A 16,974-nucleotide genomic window follows, 5' to 3' on the forward strand; every position below is an offset into this window, starting at 1 on the left:
AAACTGTTATACATATTTTTTCAGGATACTTTGATGAATAGAAAGTTCAAAAGAACAGCATTTATTTGAAAAATATAAAAGACTTTACTGTCACTTTTGATTCATTTACTGCATCCTTGCTTAGTAAAAGTGTTAATTTCTGTAAAGTGCTCTTATTATGGCATTTGAAAGGTTTTTATTTTTGTTTTGGAAGTCCCCAACAACAGGTTCATAAGCATGCAAGGTCAAAAAACACTTTGTCTTATAATATGCATTTATTTTTACCTTATTTGCTCAACGATTCATTTTGCCGAACCCCTTGTTTGCGTGACGCTAATCTGTGGTGGTTGGTCAGATGACCTCTGCTGAGTACAGTATATAGTGCTTGCATCACTTACATTGTATTATAATAATGATGGTGCTTCGCTCTGTTCTAAAAATAAAGACTCAGAGAGGAATTAAGTTGTTTTGTGTTTATGTTAGCGAACCTGGCCCACAGCTCGGTGGTAAACACCCAAGCAGTCATGGTACATTCGTTAGCCCAACGCAGAAACGTATTGATAAAGCACTGCAGTTGTACACCGACGTATTCCTCTATTCTTTATCATAACTCCAAGTAATAGCAATGACAAACATTTGACACATTTCTAGACAATTGCGAGCAAACACATATTGCTGTTAGCTGGTTAGCCGGAGACCTACAAGCTGCGCGGAGCGTACACAACACACACAACTCGGAATTTGGACATGGAGATGTCAATGACATGTTCGGACTGAACTGTATAAAGGGTTTCAGTCCAGTAACGTTACTCTTAGGCCATTGAACTGAAACACAGGACCGTGTGGATGTTAGACACTGGATTTTAGTCTGTGAGACACTGTTACACACTGCAGGAAGATAGATTGATTTTACAATATCAAATTAAATGCTGGATGGATAAAACATATTGTATGATGGAGAAAATTCTGTATTACTGTTAATAAAAATAAAGCTGCATCTGATTATGCTATGTTAGCTACTTCACAAAATAGTGTTTTTCTCTGAGGCATGGTAAAGCATGGTACTCGTTAAAAAAACAAGAAAATTAGATTTAAACAATAAGACTAAACGTGTTGAGCTATATGAGCAATAATTAGTTTTTCTGTCCATAAATATATCAAAACAGTTGTTCCCTTGTCTATTAAAACATGTAATATATTAAAGTGTCTTTGGTGTTTCCATGGTTTCTACAAAATAAAACTGGAAACCTAGGGTAACGCGGGTATGACGCAATTGACAGGCGACTCCTCACACGTCCCGGAGCCTTGGTTAAAAGTGCAATTTTCTAATGATTTACAAATAGTAAATAGTAAACAATTGGGATATTGTAAGTACTCAAGTGAACAAAATATATAACACTGGCCTAGTGGTTTTTGGATATTTTACTGCAAAATTCTTACATATTGCACCTTTAATATACAGTGCACTTTCAGATTTAAAACTTTGCAGGATGTTTTCATTCACTTAGAGCTGTGTTACACACTACATGAAAGTTAATTTTCAAAAATCCATAATAGGGGCACTTTAATAAAACAATCTTACTGAACCCAAACTTTTGAACAGTAGTGTACACTTTATCATGTTTTTGTGCTATTAAAAACTATTTAATTTCAGTAATTTGACATGTTTTCTTGTGGAAATAATTATGGGCAGGGCAGGATTAGATTGGATTGTGGCACAACATGTTTTTATCCCTTCACAATCCAGTCTAATCTTGCCCTGCCCATAATTATTTCCACAAGAAAATGTCAAATTACTGAAATTAAATGGTTTTGGTAAAATAGTAACTGATAGACTAAATTGTGGCACAACATGTTTTTAACCCTTCACAATCCAGTCAGTTAATATTTTAATTCAATACAGCCTAGGGAATATTTCTGAGACAATGAACCTTTTTTTTTTTTTTCATTTTTAAAGAACAGGTATGAAAACAAACATTTTCTTGAATACTTTGAACTTGATTACTACACAATAAGACCAGGGTCATGTATGAATAAACACATAAGAGCTGTTTTGTTCAGCGTTTTTTCTTTTTTCCAGTCTCTTAGTAGAAGGTAAACACAGTGGAGTGTTTGAGGGAAGTGGAGGTGAATGGGTCTCAGCATCATAGCAGCAGCTGACTGTCATGGATGGCTTACTGCCACAGGCCTCTAGTTTGATATTCTCTGCCATATCTTGTGGAGAGGCATTCTCATCCACAGCAGACGACTCTGAATGCTGGAAAAAAACAACAAAAAAAACAACAACTCTATAACAGTACTTTAATATGGCGTGCTTTCAGGTCAGGGAGAGCAAATGTTTTCTATCTGACAGTTGAAAACATCTCCAGGGGTAATTTACAGTCTCCTTGATGAAAATGTAATTACACTCAGAATGTTTTCCATTGCAGCAGTATTTCATGGGTAGGGCATGGCACCGTGCCAAGGTCATGAGTTCACACACTGATAAAATGTGAAGTGAAAGCGTCAAATGCAAAAATGTAAATGTTATAAGGTCATAAACTGTAAGTTTTAAGCATAGATAGATCTTTTTAAACCCTGAGATTGTGAATATTCATGATACGCTTTCTTTTACTATGGTAATAGTCTGTTGCTTTACAATGAAACGGCGCACATTTTGAAGACCAAACCTGCAAAAATAATGAGCAAGCAAAACTTGTTTAGTTGAACTGCATGTTCCATGATCAATTAGCTAGTAGGGGTAAATGGACCACACCTTTATTATAATATTCGAGGTGGAAAATCATAATAAAACAAATGAGTAAATAAAATGAGTAAAATAAATCTTTTTTTAGATAATTTAACGCTGTGTGGTCAGCATTGATATTGTGGCTTTATCTGTAATCAGACTCTTGCTTGGATCATTATATTATTAACATTTTACCAAAATGTACGAGTTTTTTGACCCGCTAATTTCGGACATGCGAGTTTTGTCCGTCATTAGAACGGCTGCATCTGAGGCAGTAAGTGCATCGCATTACGTTTTCATCAACTAACAGGTTATGAAGTTTACTGTAGCTATGTGAGTGCTCGGTTTTTTCTGTCATTTGACCAAAAATTAGTTCACCCAAAAATTAAAATAATGTAATTTATTGCTCATCCTCATGACATTCTACACCCCTAAGACCTTCGTTCATCTTCGGAACACAAATTAAGATATTTTTGATGAAATCTGATGGCTCAGTGAGGCCTGCATTGCCGCACACACACATATAGTAGCGCGCAAATCACGTGCAGATAGATTGTGCGCATACAGAATCATTATTGTCAACACTGGCTATGTTTACGTGCACCAATTTTCGTCAATCCGAATGAATTGAATCCGATTGCAGATCTGTTTACATGTACTATAAACATTGTAATCTAATTCAAATATCCATTTATATACATTCCGATTAAAACTTTTGCGCATGCGCTCTGTGTGTGTGACGTCATATCAATCACACTTGCTGTAACCCGGATTGCGTCAACAGATGATGATCATGTATCGACTAGCCAGAGATATTGTCAAAAGCATAAAATCTTGGCAATATTAAGAGGATTTGCTATTTCCAATTAATGCAGGCCTGTTACATTCTTCTAGTCTATTATTATTACTATTAGGTTAGGTTTCTTTTATTATTAAGTTAATATTATAATAAATTTGCCCTGCAATAAAATCATAGCGCATAACTGACGTCCTGTGAGGATTAATAAAAGATTAGGCTGTGAGCTATCTTTGAAAATGTTTTAAACATTTTTTCTGATCTATTATACAATGAATTATAGGCCTGTAATTAAAATTAAGAGTGTAGGCTATAATATTTCCTAACACTGCAGTCATCAATGAAAATTAAGTGCAGCTTTACTTCAAGCACCGACTTTAAAAAAAAACAACCTGTTTAACACGAAATACTATTATTCTCATTTGTTTCACTAGCCTATATGTACAGCCACAAGAGAAATAATGGAATAAATTAAGACAGTTATATACTGTTATCAGCATATTATGTTGAAATTTGTCTCTGAGAGAATATCCTCCATTAATACAGCGTCAGACAGCTCCGTCACTTTTTACTTTCAATTTCTGTAGTGAATACAGACCGAAGTTGAGACTTTTTCACCGGCATAACTCTTGCGCAAAGTTTGCACGTTGCTTCTTATGTGATGTCCATTGACTTCCCTTCTTGTTTTAAAACGAAAAGATTTCCATCCGAAGGGATATAGCCTGTTGGCGTACATCTTTACAACTAAAGACGTGAACGTGAACTTGCGCACTGCGTAATGCGTGTCAACATTGCACTGCGCATGTGCCCCAGAGACTTGTGAATACGATTGAGGAAGTAATCAGATTCAAGCGTTTACATGGTCATTTTTTGCTGTTGGATCGGATTAGAAAAGGAATCCCTTCCAACCCGATCGATATTTCATTAGGATCGAGCTCAATCGGATCGATTTAAGGTGTTTACATGAATGTTTTTCAGTCCGATTACAAATGGATTAGGGTGCATGTAAACGTAGCCAGTAATCTGTAATTTATCAAAACAAAACAAAAAACAAAAAATAGCTTAGAAACTGAAAAGTTCTAGCATAAATTTCTTAGTAACTAAAACACACAGCTTCACAATTAATAGAGAGAGACGCTGCCAGAATTAGTTCGCACACAGTTGCTCTCTCATTAATGCATTCATATAAATGTAATCTTTATTGTGCTACTTTCTCTGTATCTGATTTAGAAAGAGCAGAAATCTGTAGAAATATAATAACCCAAAGACAAAAGAACTGATAAAAATAAACTTATGCAAGAGCAATAGGCTTGTGGGCAGTGCTGTGTCATATGCCATAGCTGTGCACAAGGCAACCCGCAGTGAAATAAGGAAAAAATGCAAGGTCTTGAGGCACGGCTTTTAAAAGTTTAACTGATTTGAACTTGAGAGCCACATTTTGGGAATGTTGTGTCATGTGTGAGACACTGCAAAAGACGAGAGAGCAAAGGTCACATACATGTATATCTAGTGCGTATTTACATAGAAAAACTATGGAAAAGAAGCGCATTGGAATGAAAAAACACTTATTTGTTCATTAATGACATCATCATCATTGACTAATCAACGTCGACTAGACTTTAATCACATAACTGTTGACTTTTAAAAAATCTGAAGTCTATGCACAGGCTATTTGAAATAGTATTGGCTGTGACTTGATGACAAATGCTAGACTAAGACACTCTTCTCCGCTCCTCAAATACCTAAAACATTAGCCTTTATATACAGGCCCGATTTCAGAGATAAGGCTTAGATTAAGCCAGGATTAGGCCTTAGTTCAATTAGGATGTTCAAGTAGCTTTTATAAATGTGCCTTAGAGAAAAACATTACTGGTGTGCATCTTAAAACAATGGCACTGACATATTTTAAGATACGTCAGTGCAAGTTACTTTCAGTTAAACCAGCTCAAACATGCATTTTAGTCTGAGACTAGGCTTAAGTCTTGTTGGTTTAACCAGGGGATAGTGTTTCTTGAGTAAAGATAATGCTGTACTTATTCGAACGACCAGTTCTTCATTTACCCTTGCATTGCAAACAAGCAGAGACAGTCCAAAATTCGTCCACCGTTTCATTCACGATAGAGGCGGGTGGAGTTATGAGGTTTGACTGACAGTTTGAGGATCCAATGCAGTTGCAAGGTTTAGTCACAAGCTCTTTTTTTACTTGATTAAAGGATTAGTTCACTTTCAAATGAAAATTACCCCATGATTTACTCACCCTTAAGCCATCCTAGGAGTATATGACTTTCTTCTTTCTGATGAACACAATTGGAAAAATATTAATAAATATCCAGAGGCATCCGAGCTTTATAATGGCAGTGAACGGGAAGAAGTATGAGCTGAAAAAAGTGCTGAAGAAAGTGCTTCCATCAACTTCCATCCATCTCCATCCATCATAAACGTACTCCACACGGCTCCATGGGGTTAATAAAGGTAAAGCGATGTGTTTATGTAAAAAAAAAAAAAAAAATCCATGTTTAACAAGTTATAAAGTAAAATATGTAGCTTCTGCCAGACCACCTTCCATATTCACAAAGAAAGTGTAAACTGGTGTCGTGTCAGTTACACTTTTCCCGTAAGTTGAATAGGGAAGGCGTAGGACGCTCTTTTTGAACTACAAGAGTTTTACACTTTCTTCGTACGTTAAATGCGGAAAGCAGTCTGGTGGAAGCTAGATATTTTACTTCATAAGTTGTTAAATATGGATTTCATTTTTACATAAACGCATCACTTCACTTCAGAATGCCTTTATAAACCCCCCGGAGCCGTGTGGAGTACGTTTATGATGGAAGGATGTGGATAGAAGCACTTTCTTCAGCACTTTCTTCTTTCTCATACTTGTTCCCGTTCACTGCCATTATAAAGCTTGGATGCATCAGGATATTTATTAATATAACTCTGATTGTGTTCATCAGAAAGAAGAAAGTCATATACACCTAGGATGGCTTGAGGGTGAGTAAAACTTGGGGTAATTTTCATTTGAAAGTGAACTAATCCTTTAAATATTTGCAAAACCCACAAACACATGTAAATGGGTGACCAATAGTAATGATTTATATATTAAAAAACAAATAAAAATGATGAAATATGGAGAAACAAGATTTCTGCCCAATAGCGACCATGTACTAAACTGTATATTAAAAGAAACTGCAATACATTAAATTAAACAAGAAATTTTGAAGTAGAAAAACTGAAATGGACTTGTAAAATGGACTCCAGTAATCTGTTTTATTTACAGCTTCAATTTTTTTATTTTTTTTTTACATTGTACACAAAAGCACCAAGTTGTTACTTACTGAAAATCTAAACAAATCATTCAAGATTTTCTTCCAAAATTACTTTATTTCTACTTTGGAAAACAAAAAGTTGTTAGTTATTTTAAAGGATTAGTTCACTTCAGAATGAAAATTTCCTGATAATTTACTCACCCCCATGTCATCCAAGATGTTTATGTCTTTCTTTAGTCAAAAAGAAATTAAGGTTTTTGAGGAAAACATTCCAGGATTTTTCTCCATATAGTGGAGTTTAGTGGGGTTCAACGGGTTGAAGGTCCAAATGTCAGTTTCTTAGATGACATGGGGGTGAGTAAATTATCAGGAAATTTTAATTCTGAAGTGAACTAATCCTTTAAGAAACTAAATCAGGTCAGTTGTGAGTTCATGTTTACTTTAATCTGAGCTGTTTTCTCAGTGTTGGGCAAATAGAGAGAGCCCAGTGCTGTTTGACTGTTTTACTTTCATACGTCCTGATATGTACATTGCGTGCACTTTGCTTAAATTCCATATTGTGCTTCATTTTGTTGTAATATTTGATAACATATAAAAAAAAAGTATTCTTATTTACTGTGGTGTCCTTAATCTAAACTTATCTTGTTGCTTGTTACCCTGAGCACGTACTAGTTATCATTCTAACTACAGGCTTTACCTTCTGTTATCTATAACCAAATTGCCCCTTTTTCAGTGACCTGATACTCTATACAGTCATTCTCTGTAATGACTCTAATGTCATTCATCCTAACACACAGTGTGTCTGCAGTGCAGGAGTTCATTATTCCACTGTGGTAACTGTGAGGGAGGAGGCCTGTCGGAGACTGCTGCTAATGAGCAGCCTCTGTGTTAATTAGGCAAAGGAAGAACAATTGCTTTGAGTTGTGACTGAATGAGGTGGTTTCTTAGAAGGCTGCGAGTGAATGCACCAACTGATATTATTAATATTAATATAACTTGTGTATCTGATGGCAGACAAAAAAAACAGGAGTTCACTTGGAGTTTACAGACAAAGTTTGTGAATTTATAAACCAGATGCTAATGTGATATTTTACATTTATACCATCCCGATTTCTACTTATGCTACAGTTATTTTTCACTATTGAGTTGGAATCTTCATTATATTCCAGGATTATGCATGCAAATGTTTTAAATAGTGTTTCTGTAGCAAAAAACTGCTTTAGAGATTAATTTCTGCCAATCAGTTCAATTTAAATCTATGCAAAACTGTGATTTAATCCATTTATTTTGTCACTCAGAAACATTCTTAGCATAAAGTCCTTGTCCATTTTTTTTCTCTAGATTTCACTTTTTGCAATAAATGTTTTAAATCTGATTGGCTGGAAGGACTGTTTAGTTGAAATAAGAGGTTCACTCAAAAAAACCTTTTGAATTCATTTTAGAACAGTTACATAAAACCTACTTTGTGTTTTGCATTTTGCATTAATATCTCAACAGTCCGTTGTCACTATCCCTAATTATCGCTAAAGAGAAAATCAACCACTGCTCTTGACTGAGAACTTTAATACATTAGCTTTATTAAGAATCAATGTATAATTTATACAGTGAAGTCTAGTGTTATATTTTTATATTTGTTCATTTAAAGGTGCCGTAGAACGTCTTTTCAAAAGATGTAATATAAGTCTAAGGTGTCCCCTGAATGTGTCTGTGAAATGTGTCAGCTCAAAATACCCCATAGATTTTTTTTTTAATAAATTTTTTAACTGCCTATTTTGGGGCATCATTAACTATGCGCCGATTCAGGCTGCGCGGCCCCTTTAAATCTCACGCTCTCTTTACATTTGATTCTGAATGAGTTTGATAGTACTCCGTGGCTAAAGCTAACATTACACACTGTTGGAGAGTTTTATAAAGAATGAAATTGTGTTTATGAATTATACAGACTGAAAGTGTTTAAAAATGAAAATAGCGACGGCTCTCTTGTCTCCGTGAATACAGTAATAAACGATGGTAACTTTAACCACATTTAACAGTACATTAACAACATGCTAACGAAACATTTAGAAAGACAATTTACAAATATCACTAAAAATATCATGTAATCATGGATCATGTCAGTAATTATCGCTCCATCTGCCATTTTTTGCTATTGTTCTTGCTTGCTTACCTAGTCTGTTGATTCAGCTGTGCACAGATTCAGACGTTAATACTGGCTGCCCTTGTGTAATGCCTTGAACATGGGCTGGCATATGCAAATATTGGGGTCGTACATATTAATGATCCCGACTGTTACGTAACAGTTGGTGTTATGTTGAGATTCATATATAAGATTTATATAAGAAGGAGGAAACAATGGTGTTTGAAACTCAATGTATGTCTTTTCCATGTACTGAACTCTTGTTATTTAACTATGCCAAGATAAATTCAATTTTTGATTTTAGGGCACCTTTAAGTTTTTACTTGAATGCTACTGTTAAATACACCTACTGTAGCTGAAAAAATAAATCATTTTATTCATTTCCTTTGTATAATGTGTAGCCTATGTTTTTCTTCTTTTTTAATAACAAAGATAAAATTAATAACAAATAATAACAAATAACAGATAAAAATAACGACAAAGATTTTTATCTTCGCCACTTTGGCCTAAATGTCTGCCATTTTTAATTTTATTTTATATTTTGTTATTTTGTAAGGCTTTGTTTTTAAAATAGGGCAGTTAGTTTGGCTGTAATGCTTAGTCACTTGCAAAATAGTCAAAAAAAATCGTGATAAAATCATGAAACGTGATTTTCCTGAAAAAAATCGTGATATGATATTTTTGCCATATCGCCCACCCCTACCTTGGGGTATAAATTTCACTTCATTTTTTTTAAATGCATGTCAGTATGTTTTTACCAGATGACCTGGATTAGATTCAATTCTTGTCCTGTTTTGCTGCTGATATTTATTTTAGTTCTTTCTGTTCATATATCATGTTGCAAGACTGACAAATCGCATTTCGGTAACCCAAGCAAATGTGTGTTTCAGAGACGCTCAGGGCCTGAGAACCTGTGAATGAGGACACCACTGAAATCAACTCCAGTTTCGGGTATGAAAACACACTATCTAAATAATTTGTTGTGTTTGTGCATCCTTGTCTTGCATTGCTGGCAATCTGCCTCCAGAAATAGCTCTAATTAGAAGATGACATGTCTCTACAGAGCTCTCTTGTGATACACAGTTGTGTCTCATGATGTTCTCATACAGTCATCTTCAGTTCAGGCTTGATGAAAGAGATTTACAGAGATTTGGCTGTTCCAGAAAGGAAGTGTTTTTGTTTTTTTCTCTCTCGACAAAGTTGATGTTTTTCCCTTTTCCCCATGAACTTTATCTGACTGTCTTTCACACCTTACTGTCTGTTACTGTACCTAAAGGCTCTGATATACTCATGCAAAGTTCTTTTTCGTTCTTCGCTTAGTAAGTTTGATATACGTGACCAGCGGTATACTGTTAGCGAACATCCTGATGCCGCCCTGCGTTTAGATGAATATGTAAATATGTTCTGTGCCCTTTCCTCTTAATAACAGAACAAACACAGAACAAAAATGACAGTGGTGAGAAAACAGCAGTTAAGAAAACATCCTATCATAGCGATGTGGACATTTGCATGAGCTCTGCAAGTCGGCTCTCCAGTCAAGTCATATCACCTTTATTTATATAGCACTTTATACAATGAAAAAAACTGTGTCGGTATCTCTTTCAATTAGAAATACAATTTCATTTTCTACTATAAAGCATCTCTCCAGTGTATTCATGTTTTTACTCACGGACGTCTGACCTTGACGGACTGAACAGAAGAAATGGACTGGAGAAGACTTCCACGTCAAAGAAGGCGGAGCCTCAGAACCACACTCACCTAGTAGTGAGTGGCGTTGAGCTGTCAGATATTTTTATAAAATGGCTACTAGTTCATATTTGATTGTCCATGGCAAAATACAGGTGCTACTTTACACACACGCACAGACACACACACTAATAGGCTAATACAGTGCCCTCCACAAATATTGGCACCCTTAGTAAATATGAGCAAAGGTGGCTGTGAAAAAAAATCTGCATTGTTTATCTTTTTGATCTTTCATTCAAAAAATTCACAAAATTCTAACCTTTCATCGAAGTAAAACAATTGAAAATGGGAGAAAAAGCTCATTATGAAATAAATGTTTTTCTCCAATACATGTTTGCCACAATTATTGGCATCCCTAGAAATTCTTCTGAGTAAAATATCTTTGAAGTATATTCCCATTCACATTTACATTTTTTAGCACACCAGGGTGACTAGGAGCATGAAATTGTACAGCCATGACTTCCTGTTCCACAGGAGTACAAATATGTGTAAACACAAAGGCCAAATTCCCTTAATCATTCATCACAATGAGAAAAACCAAAGAATATAGTTCTGATGTGCAGCAAAAGATTGTTGAGCTTCACAAAACAGAAAATAGCTATAAGAAAAAAGCATTGAAAATCCCCATTTCCACCATCAGGGAAATAATTAAGAAGTTTCAGTCAACTAAAGATGTTACAAATCTGCCTGGAAGAGGACGTGTGTCTAAATCGTCCTAATGTGAAGTGAGGAGGAAAGTTTAAGTGGCCAAAGACTCTTCAAGGATCACAGTTGGAGAATTACAGAGATTAGTTGAGTCTTGAGTCTCAGAAAGCCTAAAAAAAAAAGATCAAACAGCACCTACATCCCCACAAGTTGTTTGGGAGGGTTTCAAGAAAAATCCTTCTTTGCACATCCAAAAACAAACTCCAGCATATTCAGTTGTCAGACAAGACTGGAACTTCAAATGGGACCGGCTTCTGTGGTCAGATGAAACTAAAAAAATAGTTTTTTGGCAGCAAACAATAATGGGCAGTGGTTGGATCGTCCATCAGGACAATGATCCAAAACAAACATCAAAACCAACACAAAAATGTGTCACTGAGCACAAAATGAAGCTTCTGCCATGGCCATCCCAGTTCCCTGACCTGAAACCTAAAGAAAATGAGTGGAGTGAACTGAAGAGAAAAAGCACCAACATGGAGCTGGAATCTGAAGGATCTGGAGAGATTCTGTATGAAGGAATGGTCTCTGATCTCTCCTCAGGTGTTCTCCAAACTCATCAGGCATTATAGGTAAAGACTCAGAGCTGTTATCTTGGGAAAAGGACATTGCAATAATTGGGTGCCAATAATTGTGGCCAACATGAACTAGAGAAAAACATTTATTTCATAACAAGCTTTTCCCCCATTTTCAATTGTTTTACTTCAATGAAAGGTTAGAATTTTGTGAATTTTTTGAATGAAAGATCAAAAAGATAAACAATGCAGATTTATTTTCACAGCCGCCCTTGCTCATATTTACTAAGGGTGCAAATATTTGTGGAGGACACTGTATATATAAATTCATATTATTATTCTTTAACATTAATTTTAATTGCTATTAATTTACTAGATAATTTTAAATTATTAAGGTACATTAATAATATATAAGTCAATACTGTAATATTGTTTCAGTGTTCATCTTGTTGCGAAGTTAAAATGGTGAACACCATTTCATGTTTCATGACTTTAAACTAGGCAATGTACAAAAACAAGACCAAGTCCCAACACAAATCAAGGCCCACAGGATTCTGCTTGTCCTCTCTAAAGAGCTGGATTTATTTAACCAGGCTGTTTTGCTTGGTCTGTATCATCTGATATGCAAGTCATCAGGGAACTGAGAATGATCTCTATCTGAAGCAACAGTGAGAGAGAGTCAGTAAGAGGAAGTGAGTGCGGTGCCAGAATGTCCTGTTGTCTAACTGAGTAACTAAGTAACTTATGCAATCCAGACTTCTCACGCTTTATGAAAAATATTAAACTTTTTTTTTAAGCATGGCAAATAATGTAAAAATGTCAAAAGTATTTTTTTTTTTTTTTCAGTAAAAATCTAGCAAAATTGCAACAGTTGTTTAAAGGAATAGTTCATCCAAAAATTTACTCACCCTCAAGCCATCCTAGATATATATGACTTTCTTTCAGCAGAACACAATCAGAGTTATATTAAATAATATCCTGTCTCTTCCCAGCTTTGTAATAGCATTGAAACATTGAATTGAAAACAGAAACAAAGTGATGGGTTTTTGTAAGAAACATATCCATATTTAAAACTTTATAAACCATAATCACTGGCTTCCGGCAATGACCGTACGTGCATTCCACGTTCATCATTACTCACCTAAGCTTAAGCTATGCCTACGTCATATGTCCTACGTCATGCATCAGGTCAGAGGTCACCCTTCCTCCAGAACTCGACTCTCTCATGATTGCACGTGCGGTCATTGCCGGAAGCCAGTGATTATAGTTTATAAAGTTTTAAATATGGATATTTTTCTTATAAAAACCCATCGCTTCGATTCAGAAGGCCTTTATTAACCCACTGGAGTTGTATGGATTACTTTTATGATGGATGGATGCACTTTTTGGAGCTTCAAAAACTTGGGCATTATTCAATGCCATTGCAAAGCTGGGAAGAGCCAGGATATTATTTAAAGGTGCCCTAGAACCAGTTTTTACAACATGTAATATAAGTCTAAGGTGTCCTCTGAATATGTCTGTGAAGTTTCAGCTCAAAATACCCCATAGATTTTTTTTTATAAATTTTTTTAACAGCCTGTTTTGAAGCATCATTAACTATGCACCGATTCAGCGTGTGCGGCCCCTTTAAGTCCTCACTCTCCCTGCCCCCCGAGCTCTCGACTATAATACAGTGCATTTACAAAGTTCACACAGCTAATATAAGCCTCAAATGGATCTTTACCAAGTGTTCGTCATGCATACTGCATGCATGCGTCGGATCATGTGAGTACAGTATTTATTTGGATGTTTACATTTGATTCTGAATGAGTTTGATAGAGCTCCGTGGCTAACGGCTAATGCTACACTGTTGGAGAGATTTATAAAGAATGAAGTTGTGTTTATGAATTATACAGACTGCAAGTGTTTAAAAATTAAAATAGTGACGGCTCTTGTCTCCGTGAATACAGTAAGAAACGATGGTAAGTTTAACCCCATTTAACAGTACATTAGCAACATGCTAACAAAACATTTATAAAGACAATTTACAAATATCACTAAAAATATCATGTAATCATGGATCATGTCAGTTATTATTGCTCCATCTGCCATTTTTCTCTATTGTTCTTGCTTGCTTACCTAGTCTGATGATTCAGCTGTGCACAGATCCAGACGTTAATACTGGCTGCCCTTGTGTAATGCCTTGAACATGAGCTGGCATATGCAAATATTGGGGGCGTACATATTAATGATCCCGACTGTTACGTAACAGTCGGTGTTATGTTGAGATTCGCCTGTTCTTCGGAGGTCTTTTAAACAAATGAGATTTATATAAGAAGGAGGAAACAATGGAGTTTGAGACTCACTATATGTCATTTCCATGTACTGAACTCTTGTTATTCAACTATGCAGAGGTAAATTCAAATTTTCATTCGATGGCACCTTTAATATAACTCTGATTGTGTTTTTCTGAAAGAAGAAAGTCATATACACCTAGGATGGCTAAGGGCTAAATTATGGGATAATTTTAATTTTTGAGTGACACATTCCTTTAAAGTTATAAAATAATACTTCTTTTTATTTAATATAGGTCTAAACTACATACAACAGCAGCTCACACTCTGAAAAGTATAAATTGTTTTTTTTTGTTTTTTTTGTTTTTTTTTTGGACTAGAAAATAGTTACAATCTAAATCTCTGAAATGCCAAAGTCACACAGCAAGATCAAATTTAGCAATGCAGAGCTGCCTGTATATCAAATAATCACTGTATGAATGTGAAGATTATTTTAATGCCATTTAATTTAGCAACATTGAATATTGCATGTATATTTGATAAGTAAATTCAATCCGTAAAAAATGTGTGTGATATCTCGTCAAACAACTGTATATGAGCATCTTTAGAAAACACAGTGGCCAAAAAGTAAAGTTTTGTGACACAAAATGCAGGTTAATTTTACATCGCTACCAAATTAATAATATATACAGTATATATAGTAATATATACAGTATATATATAGTGTCCAGTTCTACTAGTAATGTCATAGAAAGTCTTTAGAATACTTCTAACTTTGATATCAAAATTCACTATTGGAGCACATCTGACTTAGAGACCTGATTTATCTGTGGTGCACGGTGAGGTTTAATTAAAGCAGCTTAATTAAGTGTACAATCTGCATGTACGATGTCAGATTGCTCTGAAATGAAGCTACGCAGCATCTGTGTGGGCATGTGACGGTGTGAAGGTCAGTATGTACTGTAATTCCATCCCTTCTGTTCACATAGAGCTCTAACCCTCACCCACAGTCATTAGTTCTGTCATGACAAATAGTAGGCTTAGCTGTAATGCTTTTTAAGGTGTGCAATGTTTAAAAGTGTCTGAAAGCAGCTTTAATTAGCTTTTGAAAGAGTAGAAATCACCCTTAGACAGCAACAGACACCTTCTAATGCACAACCAAATGGTGCGAGAAGTTCCACACACATTTGAGACCAGAGCATGTTAGAACAGAGACTCCTGTTGGTTAAAATGAGGCAAATCATCAGGAATAGTTTGGTCACTGTTTTTCCATTGAACAGCAGTTGTGTACCTGTTACAGTATCACAGGTGATGGTTGGAATCTTTGAAAATAGGTGTAGGCCTGTCACCAACATCTGTTTCATGACATTTGAGGTGTGTTACGCTGATAGAAGACTTAGCTTTTTGCCCCTCAGAAATTTCACACTAGATCTTTGAGGCTCCTTTGTTTTTCAGCCCTTGCGTGACAGAAGCTTCAGGGCTTTTGCCCTAAACGCTTGTAAAATTTAGAAGGTACAAGGAAACTTTTCATCTGGATTAAGGTGTTTTAAAAAGGACAAGCTGCCGGAATCTCCCAAAACACAAGTTGCATTATTCTGTCTTAAAATTATTTCTTTATCTCTCTCTGAGTTGTTGATAGTCTGTGAAAAAATCATTTTTACTGAAAGAATGTTTAGGTAGGTAAGTTGGTCGGTATAGGTAGGTAGACAGATAGACATGTAGATAGATATAACTTACAGTCCCCCTGTAGTCAATAATTGTATCCCTTAAAACTCATCTTTAATCACCAAAATTACATATTTAAATGTTTTTTCTTCATGCCTTAAAATACCTTGAATGTAACTCTACACCCTTGCCTCATTTAGTATACATGGATCAATGCATATGCAAATTAGCCCCGCCTCCACACACGCCAGCTCAGAGATCCACTTGCTCAACTTACTGAGGTAAACGCTGCACAATTGGATTGCTCTTTACAACATCGGACACATGATGGTAAATAATATGATTAGCCTTTATCAAGCAGCTAATAATGTGTTGCTAATGTTACACACACCATTTTCTCGTTCTTCATCTCAGAGTCACTCTGCATTCACACGGGGCATCAGCGTCAACGCTTGACGGAGGGCGTGTCTGAAGCTTGTGTTGACGCGACCGTTATAGTGATTACAGCCGATCACATTACTTTCAGGTGTTGCACGAACGCAGTTGGCTAGCGACTGCTCTAGGGAATTTGCATAGGGCCATCTGATTGGATGACACCTGCGTTGGCCCTTGAAAAGTTGAGAAATCTTCAACTTCTGCCGCTTGCAACGCAAGTGAAGCGACGCGACAGAACCCACAATTCAGTTCGGCAATGCATGACGTCACCAATTAAAGTAAATGAGAAGCGTTAATGCCGGCGCCCCGTGTGAATGCAGAGTCAGACATATACCAGGATTACCTGGCTTCTCTTGAGACTCCACTGCTAGTTCGTTGTTAATGACATGCTAAAGCTTGCCGGCATGTTGAAGTGATTGGTTACAAGGTGACGTCACAGACACCAATGATTTCAAACCGTGGGTTTGAGACTGTCTGTGGTTCACTGCAGAAAATACTCAGCAATGGTGTTGACTTTTGCACATGGTTTGTCTATTAAGTGTTGTCTTGACATTCACCTCTGTGTTGATTCCATGCCGCAGACTGGATGGGAAGGAGTCACGTGGCTACACACGCGGTAGTATGTTTTTAAGGGAGAAGTATTAACAGGATTAAAAAAAAAACGAAATAACCGACATGTAGGGTTGGGAATCGTAAGAAATTTTCCGGTTCCGGTTCCGGTTCCGGTTCCAT

At 36.0% G+C, this 16,974-nt stretch overlaps 1 protein-coding gene across 3 annotated transcripts in view; it reads left to right on the forward strand.

The window, feature by feature from the left end:
* The window catches only part of tjap1 (tight junction associated protein 1 (peripheral)), a 152,001-nt gene that overhangs the window by 70,613 nt on the left and 64,414 nt on the right, over positions 1-16,974 (forward strand). For all 3 annotated transcript variants that reach the window (XM_048205547.1, XM_048205548.1, XM_048205549.1), the window contains one exon: positions 9,797-9,857. The gene's annotated coding sequence lies outside the window, so the exon portion shown is untranslated. The remainder of the gene's footprint in view (positions 1-9,796; positions 9,858-16,974) is intronic.

Source organism: Megalobrama amblycephala, linkage group LG10 (genome assembly GCF_018812025.1).
Source record: "Megalobrama amblycephala isolate DHTTF-2021 linkage group LG10, ASM1881202v1, whole genome shotgun sequence".
Taxonomy (NCBI): domain Eukaryota; kingdom Metazoa; phylum Chordata; class Actinopteri; order Cypriniformes; family Xenocyprididae; genus Megalobrama; species Megalobrama amblycephala.